The sequence below is a fragment of the Apium graveolens genome, unplaced genomic scaffold, assembly GCF_009905375.1.
Source record: "Apium graveolens cultivar Ventura unplaced genomic scaffold, ASM990537v1 ctg8194, whole genome shotgun sequence".
Taxonomy (NCBI): Eukaryota; Viridiplantae; Streptophyta; class Magnoliopsida; order Apiales; family Apiaceae; genus Apium; species Apium graveolens.
In genome coordinates, this window is record NW_027420968.1 from 102,627 (window position 1) to 114,009 (window position 11,383).

The 11,383-nt window shown below is 36.5% G+C and overlaps 1 pseudogene; it reads left to right on the plus strand.

Moving 5' to 3' along the window:
* The first annotated feature begins 8,371 nt into the window (after positions 1–8,371).
* On the plus strand, positions 8,372–10,393 carry LOC141704735 (abscisic acid 8'-hydroxylase 3-like; annotated as a pseudogene).
* The last annotated feature ends 990 nt before the right edge of the window (positions 10,394–11,383 follow it).

Genomic DNA, 11,383 nt, shown 5'->3' on the forward strand with positions numbered 1-11,383 from the left:
AGATTCATATCCAAAATCACCACAAATCCAACCAAGCTATCTAACATACATGGATCTTGCTATACATACATGGATATTTCTATATATACATTAATCCATCCATAAACTCATCAAAACTCAAAGTTCAAACTATAAGTTAAAGGTGAAAGTTGTTTATACCTCCTTGAAGCTTCCTAACACAACCCAAGAGCTTTGAATGCCTAAAAGAACCTTGATCCTTGCTTGTATAACCTTAATCTTTCATAAAAATTCAAGAAAACTAAAGTTATTTCTTGAAGGTTACTATTCACCATCTTCTTCCTTGATTTATAGAAAAAGATTGGCTTGGAATTAGAAGCTTAAACTTATAGGAAGTATGTAACTATCCATGGGGAAGCTTAGATAATTACCTTGCTAAATAGTAAGTGGTGGAGCTTGGATCTTCAAATTTTAAGAAATGGGCCGAGAGCTAGCTTGGGAAGAAAGAGATTTTTGTGTTTTGTTTGATGAAAATGAAATGATTTGCTTGGTTGGTTGATTTTTGTGTTGTTTTTGGTTAATGACTTAATTAACCTTGATTTTGTGTGGTTATAATTCAACCACACTTCCTTCCCTTCTATGTCATGCTTGTGTCACCTTGCACATGTCATCCTCCCTTCCTTGTCCTCTTCTCATTGGTTGGGTGACATCACTTCCTCTAATCCCTTTGCTTAACTTCCTAATTGTTTGCCTAATGACCGCTGATCTGTTATACGGTTCGCTTAACTTTCGTTTTCGTTTATCGTTTGAGGGATCATACCCGGGATCTTATTACTTAGGTTCCCTTAACCTTTCTCATATATTATATTCCTTTTATGATCCTCTCCTATAATCCTTTAATTTCAATCCTTTTTATCCTATTACCTTATACTCAATTCTCTCCGTATCTTGTGGATTTCCGGGAAAAATCAAAGTGTTCGGAATTGGATTCTGACGATCTTACATACACTTATATACCACATAGAGTACTAATAATATCCCATAAGATCAATAACAGAACCCCTACATAGCGTGGCATGAAAAGTTTTCTCGTTCAGCAAAAACACTATTCATAAGGGTTTCAAAATTTCTCAAAAATTGGGGTTATTACATGTGTGTATCATAAAGTTGCATATTCATGATAGTTTAGCTCATATAATTGCATATTTTTGCCATATAGTTTTTTTTATTATTATTTATAGCTTTATTTATCATGTCATGTAGCTCATGCATATACCTTGATCCCTTTTGCGCTGATTTACCAATTAATTTGTGATGTTGATGCGAGTGTAGTGATAGCGTTTAAGTGATGTTGAGTCATGTAAGTTGATATGCATGCTAGAAACACCTGTAATTTCACTAAGTCTTAGAGAATGCTTAAGGACTAGATTGTTGTTATGGTTTGATGGTTTTCGAGGTTAATCTATTGATTATGCTTAGAAATTTATAATAGGTTCTAGTGATAAATGGCATGAAAAGAAAAAATGGAGTGAAAAATGGAATTCATTGCTAATTGTGGCTAGGCGTCAAATGGCTAGTAGCCGGCTCGTATTTTTATGCGAGTAGTCTAGGGTTGAGCAAGATGGAGCGAAACGCACTTGCTCAGAAAGTTTGAAAAAAAAGAGAAAAAAATAGAAAAGAAGAAAAGAAAAAGAAAAAAATAAAGAGTTAAATCACGAGTGGGCTCTTTGGTATTCGAGTTATTAAGTTCTTAGGGGACTTTGTGCCTAGTGACCTAAGGCTTTTATAGTCTGGGATCCGTTAACCCAACGCTCGCTACATGGATGCCATTGTATAAGTCTTTTGTGGACCTCACTCATTGCACGGTCAAATAAGCATTTGTTGTTATAAATAAAAAGCATGATTCCGTAATAAGCTCCAGGATTCTTGAAGTGTTATAAGTCACTTTGTGCCTAGAATTTTCATTCTTTGTATAATCATGCGATTGCCTTGAGGATAGTTGAGTTATGATAATTGATCTAGTTTCGAAGCATATCTGTTAAGCATCTGCACACACCACATTTCTGGTTGTATGTTAGTTTGCATGATTTGATTGATCTTTATTCGCCTAATTGCATTTGTTGAGATATCGTAAGTTGGTTGGTTTGGTCGTAGTAAGGGGGATCGCTGCATTTCATATAGATTGCATTCATGCATGTTTTCGTTTTGTTTTTGAGTCTGTGACGCTTGAGGACAAGCATCGATTTAAGTTTGGGGGTGTGATAAGTGGCATTTTATACCACTTAGAACGTCTTATAATAGCTTGAATTGGTGTCTTGAAATCAAGTATTTTGTGTATTTGATGCGTTTTCTAGTGTTTGTGCATTTCAGGGTATTAGTTGCATTTCGGGAGATATTTCATCAATAATAAGCCTGGGCATGTGTTTAGCATTGCAAGTGGGAAGATAGGAGCAGATTGCAGCAAAGAAACAGGAGAAAAACAGATCAGTTTCCAGGCTCAGCTCTGCCGAGCGACCGCTCAGGAAGCTGAGCACCCGCTCAGGAATGCTGAGCGGGGCCGCGCAGGAACGGATTTTCAGAATTAATATTTTAGACTCCTATTTTTGTTTGACTTCCAACTTCTGAGTTAACTGGGATTTATGGGACTCCTATATAAGTAGATTTCAGAGACGTTTCACAAAGGTTGGATCGTAGTATTAATCGAAGAGCGAGGAAATAAGGAAGAAGACCGTTTTAGCACACTGCAACGAAGAGGAAGCATATTTTCTTGTGATTCTTTATTTTGTTGTAACGTTGGATGCTAGTTTTCTTTACTTTGAACCTATTTACTCTTGTGACGTACTCTGGTTTAATATAAGTAGTTTTAGTTATTATTCTCGTGTGTTATTATCATGTTTTCATATGAACCCATGATGATGATGAGTGATATCACGAGCTAATCGTGATCATGGGGTCGTAACGGATTTACTATGGAATTCTTTAGTTAGTTGTTTAATACCTTAGTGTGTGATGATTGTATGATATCTAGTATTGGTTATGCGTATTCGTCTTATGTGTGTCGCGAACATATAAGATAGGGTGTTAATCTCTTGTGAAGCGCCGGTGGATCTTGAGATTTAGAACTTGCCATGCTAGCATAGGTTCATGTAAGAGTATGCATGATTAGTGGGTAACTCTAACCGTTTTATTCGCCCTATGTAATCAAAATGAATAACTTGTGCTTAAATTGTTATGTTGTCAATTTCTGTAGACATATAGGGACTCAACATAATTGATGTCTATTCAACTTCTATCTTAATTGTGTATGCTTGGTAGAATGGTATTAGTACAATGAAAGTTGGCTTTTATTAGTTTCGTGTTATTCGATTAATATCATCACTGTTGCATGCTAAGGGTAATAATAATGACTATGAAGGAAGTAAAATGAAGTTGTGATCTCATGAGTGTTTTAATATTGTTAATTCAAGTGTTAATTAAGTGTTTAATTCTAGTAGTTAATTGTAGTTAATAATTAGTTAATCAAATCTAAGTGTTATTGTCTTAACATTGAGAAGTAATCATACATTGGTGAGTGAGTTTAATTGAACATAATTAATCTGAGTCTCTGTGGGAATGAACTATAAGTATTTTATATTACTTGCGAACGCGTATAATTGCGTGTGTTATTAGCGCGTGTTTTTGCCCTAACACATATGGATGCTCACACTATCCTTATGCATCTACAAGAGTTGTATGATGTGGCAGGGAGGACAGCTCGATATGAGATATCGAAGGAGCTGTTCGGTTGTAGGATGTCTGAGGGATCATCTGTGAATGACCATGTACTTAAGATGATCAATTTGATTGAACGTCTTGGACAACTTGGTTTTGTCATGGATGGGGAGCTGAGCCAAGACTTGGTCTTGCAATCACTTCCGGGTTCATTCTCGCCAGTTTGTTGTGAACTTTCACATGAATAAGTGGATGTCAGCCTGCCTGAACTCCACAACATGTTGAAGACTGCGGAATCGAATTTCCCCCCTAAGAAGAGTTCTGTTCTTCTAATTGGTGAAGGTTCCAATCCTAAGAAAAGGAAGAAGAACCCTTCCAAGAAGAAGAAAGTAGGTGAGAAAAAGCCGGTTCCACCAAAAGTTGAAGACCCCAAGAGCAAAGTTGTTTGCTTTCACTGTAACAAGGTGGGGCACTGGAAGAGGAACTGCAAGGTTTACCTTGCAGAATTGAAGAAGAAGAAGGGTAGTGAGACTACCTCTTCTGATTCAGGTATGTTCATGATCGAAGTTAATATGTCACTAAGTCAAATTTCTACTTGGGTATTAGATACCGCCTGTGGTTCTCATATTTGCAATTCGTTGCAGGGACTAAAGGGAAGTAGGACTCTTGAAGAAGATGAGGTGATTCTACGTATGGGCAATGGAGCAAGGGTTGCCTCCATATCTGTAGGATCATTTAGTTTATATATGCCTACAGGCAAGACTATTATTTGAATAATTGTTATTACGTTCCCTCTATTATGAGGAATATTATTTCTATTCCTAGGTTGGATTTGGATGGTTTTTCATTTATTATTAAGAATAATGAATGTTCTATTATTAGAGATAATGTTCTTTATGGACGTGGTACTTTAAATAATGGTCTGTATGTATGTGACGTAGAGCATAATTTACTTCAGATTGAACAAACTAATAAAGAAAAGGGATCATGAAAATCTCACTTTCTTGTGGCACTGCAGACTTGGTCATATAAGTGAAAATAGACTGCAGACATTGCATAAGGAAGGGTTACTTGACCCCTTTGATTTTGAATCATATCCTACATGTGAGTCTTGTCTATTGGGTAAAATGACCAAATCTCCATTTAGTGGACATGGAGAGAGGGCTGCAGATTTGCTAGGATTGGTACACACAGATGTATGTGGACCAATGTCTACGCAAGCCATGGGTGGATTTTCATACTTCATACTTTCATAGAAGATCGATCTAGATTCGGATATGTGTATTTGATGAAACACAAGTCTGAAGCCTTTGAAAAGTTAAAAGAATATAAGCATGAAGTGGAGAAACAAACCAAGCATAGTATTATAACTCTTCGATCAGATCGAGGTGGTGAATACTTGAATGGAGAGTTTCTAGATTATCTCAAAGAAAATGGTATACTCTCCCAGTGGACTCCTCCATATACTCCACAGTTGAATGGGGCATCTGAAAGGAGAAATCGAACTTTGTTAGACATGGTTTGGTCCATGATGAGCTATGCGAATCTTCCAGTATTCCTATGGGGTTATGCATTGGAAACCTCAGCATATTTACTGAATAAGGTGCCTTCCAATATGTTCCTCAAACTCCATATGAGATATGGAAAGAAAGGAACTGAGTCTTAAAACGTTAAGATTTGGGGATGTCCAGCTTATGTCAAGAAAGTTGACCCAGATAAGCTGGAATCTCGATCCGTAAAATGTAATTTTGTGGGATATCCTAAAGAGACTTAGGGATATTACTTTTACACCGATCATCGGGGTGTTTGTCTCCAGACATGCTACCTTCTTGGAAAAGTAGTTTATCCTTGAAGGAAACAGTGGGAGCAAAATTAAACTTGATGAGGTTTAAGAAGCACACAACTACTACGGATCAAGTGGAAACACCTGTTCAGACTGAACAACCTTCTGTGGAACAGCCCATTCATAGGTCAGGGAGAGTGTCTCGCCAACCTGAGAGGTATTGTGGCCTTGTCAGTGAGAATGACAATGAGTTGTCAATCATTGACGATGGCGACCCTGTGACCTATAATGAGGCTATGAGTAGTGTTGACTCAGAGAAATGGCATAGTTCCATGAAATCCGAAATGGAATCTATGTATAGCAACCAAGTATGGACTTTGGTTGAAGCACCTGAGGGTGTGACTCCTCTTGAGTGCAAATGGGTATACAAAAGAAGATTGGAGCAGATGGCCAGGTGGAGACCTATAAGGCCAGGCTCGTGGCAAAAGGATTCAAACAAAGGCAAGGGATTGACTTTGATGAAACTTTTTCACCTGTAGCCCTGTTAAAATCAATTCGGATTTTGCTTGCGATTGCTGCTTACTACGACTATGAGATCCGGCAAATGGACGTGAAAACGGCCTTCCTCAATGGGAAACTTGAAGAGGAAGTGTATATGACACAGCCAGAGGCTTTTCTTTCCCAAGGGAATGAACACCTAGTGTGTAAGCTGCTGCGAACCGTAAATGGTTTAAAGCAAGCTTCTCGTAGATGGAAACATCCGTTTTGATGAGACAATCAAAGAGTTTAGTTTATCAAAAAACATAGATGAACCATGTGTCTACAAGAAGGTTAGTGGGAGCGCGGTAACATTTCTTGGTATTGTATGTGGATGACATACTTCTTATAGGAAATGTTTTACGACGCTTTCATCTGATTAGGGAGATTGTTGAAAGAGGAGATGTCAACGTCAAGAGAGTTGACACACATAACAACATAGCAGACCCTTTAACAAAGCCACTTTCTCAAAGTCACTTTGATTGTCATAAAGACAAGATGGTATTAGATACCAGAGTGATTGGCTTAAGTACAAGTGGGAGATTGAAAGAGATGTGTCCTAAGTCCAATCATGTATGATGATTTAGGAATAACTTTTATGTAATCTGTTTTGATTTCATTGATATTAATAAAGACTTGTTTTGGTTTTATTGCGAGCTTTATCTATTTAAGTGTTTAAATAAGATATACCATAGTTTAGAGTAAATCTTTTATGGATTATGATGAGATCAAAATAATGAGACCTAAAAGATGATAACTCTGAACTTAAATATTTCCTGGTCGTAGGATTACTAACTGGTAATTAGTAATCCGCAAAGATTGGTACATACTATGTTTGCTTCATTATGAAGGATGTCTGTTCTCATAGACATTATGTGGTGACATTATAGCTAGTATGTAGGTGCTTATTATAGAATAAGTTCACTGAACATGACTCACACAGCTGAACAACTGATGGAGTTCACTCACGTGTCAGCAGATCACTATAAGAAAAAGTTGAATAGACATCACACATTAGATATCGGTTGCGGATGACACTGATGTTAAAAGAGCTAATAACATCACCCCGTTTTTTTCTGATGTCTTTGTATTTGAAGACATCGATTATTTAACAACCGATGTCTAAAGTTCTCTAAAATAAATCAGCGCAGGCCACTTTAATTTGTTCCCCCTTAGTGAAATTTTACAAAACTTTCCCTCGTTTGATTGCCAATTATTCCCCCTGTCCAGAGAAACTAAAAAAAAAAATCTCTCACAAATCTCTCTCTCGTCTCTCAACTCCCACTGAATCTCTCTCTCTCTCTCTCTCTCTGTCTCTCTTTCTCACTCGTCTCTCACCACTACAACCTCCGCTACTCTAATGGCCACCGCCCCAGCTCTGCTGTTTTAGTAACCACCATCTCTACCAGGTCCGATGGGTTCACCATCACAATCACCTTCACCGGTCTGCTAACAATCTCTTGGTGTCTCCTTTACATGAATACTATTATGGTCTTCTTTGCTTTAACAGTTAAGTTTTTTAAAATCAAAACCCTAATTTCTTAAATTGGGGATTTTTAAAATCGAAACCCTAATTTTTTAATTGGGTTTTTAATTTTAATACTCTTTGTTGGTTATAAGGAATATGGTTTGGGTAATAATTAGCATGTTATTTTCGTTTACTTGGATTTATCTTTAATTTTTAATTTTTTAATTTTGTTTTTCTATATGATACAACTATTATTTGAGGTAATCTTTGGTTTATATTTAAGGTACTTTGATTGTAGATGAAATCTTGGGTATAATCAAGGGAGTTGTAGTGAAAAGTGTTTACTTGTTTGTTATAGTTCCTGCATACACAGTTTATTTGGGTTGTTTTTATAATTGGACAAGTTTATATGGCAGCTCGGTGTTGGAAGAGGAGGAAGAGTGCGGAGTTGCGCACATTGTTGAGCATCTTGCTTTCAGTGCGACTAACAAGTACACGAATCAAGATATTATAAAGTTTCTTGAAAGTGTTGGTGCAGAATTTGGGGCTTGTCAAAATGCAGTGACATCTTCTGATGAAACTGTTTATGAATTGTTTGTTCCGGTTGACAAGCCTGAAGTTTTACCTCAGGCTATATCTATACTGGCTGAATTCAGTTCAGAGGTAATAGTGACGTTTTGGTTTTTTATATAATTTGAGATTTTATCATATATCTTTATAGGTTCAACCTTATGCCTAGTACAGATTCGGGTATCATCAGATGATTTGGAGAAAGAAAGAGGAGCAGTTCTGGAAGAGTATAGAGGTACTAGAAATGCTAATAGAAGGATGCAGGAGGCACATTGGGCGCTCATGATGGAAGGTTCAAAGGTCTAGTTGTTGGCACTTGTAATTCCAAATAGAGAACAATAAGCATGGTCATCGCTCTCGTGTTGTTCCTTGTGTTTTTTTTGCATTATGGAAATTTGCATGGGCTGCTCCAAAGGAGTTGGAAGGAATTCCTGGTAACCTGGGTTGGCTTGTTGTTGGTGAAAGTTCATCATTTCTGTCAGAGTTTTCGAGTCCTCAGGGATTTACAGTTTCATCAAAAATAGACAAAAAAAAGTACTTCAACATTTATCAAGATACATGGTAGTATATAGGCCAACACTAATAATCTTTTATCTAACCTTTTGTGTTAGGTATGGCAAGGTGTTCAAGAGCTATGTACTAGGTAAATATAATTTTCATGACCGGGAGAGACGCATGCAAGATTTTGTTGACAGGGAAAGATGGTTTGGTTACCTTAAACCTCTTTTACACTGGAAAACAGGTACTTGGTTCGACAAGCTTGCTCCAACAGTCTAGTGAAGAACATAAGCGGCTCCGCAGATTGATTGTTGAGCCTCTCTCATTTGATAGCCTCAAAAAATACATTCAATTTATAAATACTTTGGCTGCTGAAACATTAGACCAGTGGCTAGACCGGGAGGTTTTGGTTCTTGAAGAGGCTTCTGCAGTTAAGCTCGTTCATCATGTTTTTGTTATATTAACAGGTTCTACGTCATAAGTAACCTTTTGAGATAAATCATAATTTTCCTGTTCTGCAGTTCATATTAAAGGTGATAGGAAACATGATTATGAGCTTGGAACCTACTGGTACAGAGCAAGACAAATACCGAACTAATTTTAAATCAATTTCTTCCTCATTTGCATCCTTGCCACTCAAGCTTCCTGGAACTGCTTATGATCGAGGTATTAAGGTATGCTTAAAGATGAACAGAACAAAACTTTGTGTCCAACTAAATTAAAAATAAACAAATCATAAAGGTATGTATTGATATATCTTTTCTTTTTCAGGCACGCGATAGGATGTATGCCATGTTTGATTCAATTATTTCCAAAAGAAGATCAGGAAAAAGTGTACACCAGGACTTCCTGGAGTCACTGATACAGAAACATACTAAAAATGATTGGGGAGATCAAGATGATAAACTAATGGATAAACAGTTAAAGGACAACATACTAACATTGCTCGTCGCTGGACATGATACCACCACTACAGCACTGACATGGCTCATTAAATTTATTGCAGAAAATCCAAATGTTTTGGAACGTCTCAGGGTAATCAGTGTTCTATGCATAACCAAAAATATCATATTATTACTACTCGAAATGACAAATTTTATATTGATTATTCAGAAAGAACACACGGAAATTCTGGATAACAGAAAAACAGGATCAAGCCTCACATGGTCAGAAGTCACAAACATGCCTTACACAACAAAAGTAAGAACCAAAACTGTAATATTTAGTTATGGTGTTAAGATTTCTGTAATATTTAGCTATATTAATATTGTTAATTCTTCCAAATATCAGGTTATTACTGAAACTCTTCGTATGGCAACAATTTTACCTTGGTATTCAAGAAAAGCTGCTCAGGACTTTCAGATTACTTGACTTTTGTCATATAACTTCTGTCCGTTTATTAGTTTCAATGTTTATAACCAATTGCAGGCACCCATAAAGCCTTTTCGCTACCTTGGATTTGGAAGCGGACCTCGGATGTGCCCAGGAATCAACCTTGCAAAGCTGGAGCTTTGTATATTTTTCACCATCTTGTTTGCAGATACAAGTAAGACTACTTAAGGAATAAATGACAATGTATTAATTAACTAGAAGATGAGACCTCATAGCAATATTAAACTAGTCAGCATGAAAATGGAATTATAGATTTTGTCAAGCATCAAATTATTATTGAAACAGCTCTTTTGTTAAAAGATTTTAGGCTCCTAAAATTATACATGTAAAGAAGCTTACAGGGAGTGAATTTTAGTTCCATTATAAAATTGTTTCCTTGCCTGCAGGTGGACAGCTCTAGAGAAAGATGACAGTGTCCAATAACACTAGTCCGGATGCCCAAGAACAAGTTACCTATCAAAGTTGAGGCACTGTGAACAAAATGTTGCAACTGTTTCTATTTTCTTAAGTAAACATACTGTAAGCAAGGCTTTTTCAGTCTCGGAAATAAGCATGAAAGGATCTGCTACAAGTTATCAAATACGTAGACACGATGTCTGCATGTATGACTGTATGTACATGTTTGTGTCGAGGGAGAAGGACAGGGGCAAATCTTTTAAATTTCCGATAGATGACCCAATGTGCCTCCTGCAAAAGATCAGCGTCATGGATATTGTTCTCTGTCTTAGAGTTTGCTGCATCTTATAATTCATAAACTAATCTCAGATCGCGAATGCACCATATTTCTGCTGAGAGGTATAAACTATAAAGAACTTCTGCACACTGATATATGTTTTCTCTGTCCCTGCTTTGACTTTGGGTATACTCCATAAAAACCTTGAGCATCATACTTCACTATTTTACAGGCCACCTTTAAATCTTTTTCGCCAAGAATTAGCTGGAATATACATCTATTTAGATGTGTTGCAGAAGTCAACTGGTGGACAAAACTCTAAAACACAGCGGGAACTTGGATCCAGTCTTCGTGAGAATGTAGATGCTTCACCAAAATATAGATGATGAATTGATGGGCATAACAGAAAACAAACTAGTATCTTTTCAATGTAAGATGCAGTTTATTTTGATGATGATAAAGGACCAGACTATGTATTTAAGCATGTATTCAAATCTATTATTTCTTTAGTTGACTTGAGTGCAAGTTTCGTATATTTGATATCTTAGTTACAAAAGCAATTGTACATCACTTTTAAAGAACAAAAACTGATGTCAAAAAAGTTAATGTACATACTTCTAGATAAAAAACTGATGTCAAAGACTGCCATGTTCAAGTATAAATTGAAAATAGGCATCACTTTGTTTGGGATAAAACTGATGTTTATGTGACAATATAGACATCACTTTTAAAGAAGAAAAACTGATGTCAAAAAGTTATGTACATCGCTTTTAGATGAATATTGATGTCAAAG